This window comes from Leptidea sinapis, chromosome Z (assembly GCF_905404315.1).
Source record: "Leptidea sinapis chromosome Z, ilLepSina1.1, whole genome shotgun sequence".
Lineage (NCBI taxonomy): Eukaryota > Metazoa > Arthropoda > Insecta > Lepidoptera > Pieridae > Leptidea > Leptidea sinapis.
In genome coordinates, this window is record NC_066312.1 from 9,119,460 (window position 1) to 9,119,930 (window position 471).

The following is a 471-nucleotide window of genomic DNA, read 5'->3' on the forward strand; positions in this document are numbered from 1 at the left end:
TTTTTCTCTTAATTTTTTTCGGGGCTTTGAAGTACACACGCACACACTACCCGCCCTTGGTGTGTGTGGATCTCTTTGGAGGGATTTAGTCCTCCAGGGCTGTGTGTGGGTGAGTCAAATTTGCTTCAGCAAGTCTTCTTCTCACTGTACTGTCACTAATGTAGTCTCTCCGGGTCTGAAGTAGCTGTTGCTGGACTTCAACTGCATTTTGGTGGCGATTTCTTAACACAGTGGAAATAATATAACGATCTTCTGGGGCAGTGGTACACCTGAGTCTGCCATTACAAGGTCTCCTCAGATGGTGTCCAGTCTCTTCGTACCTTCGCTTTACCTTCTGGACCGTTCGTACCATCACACCCACCATTCTTGCAGTGCGACGCATACTGATGCCTAGTTCCAGAAAAGCCATGATCCTAGCACATTCTTCAACTGAAAGAGGCATGATAAATAAATGTTATGTGCTTTTTAGCA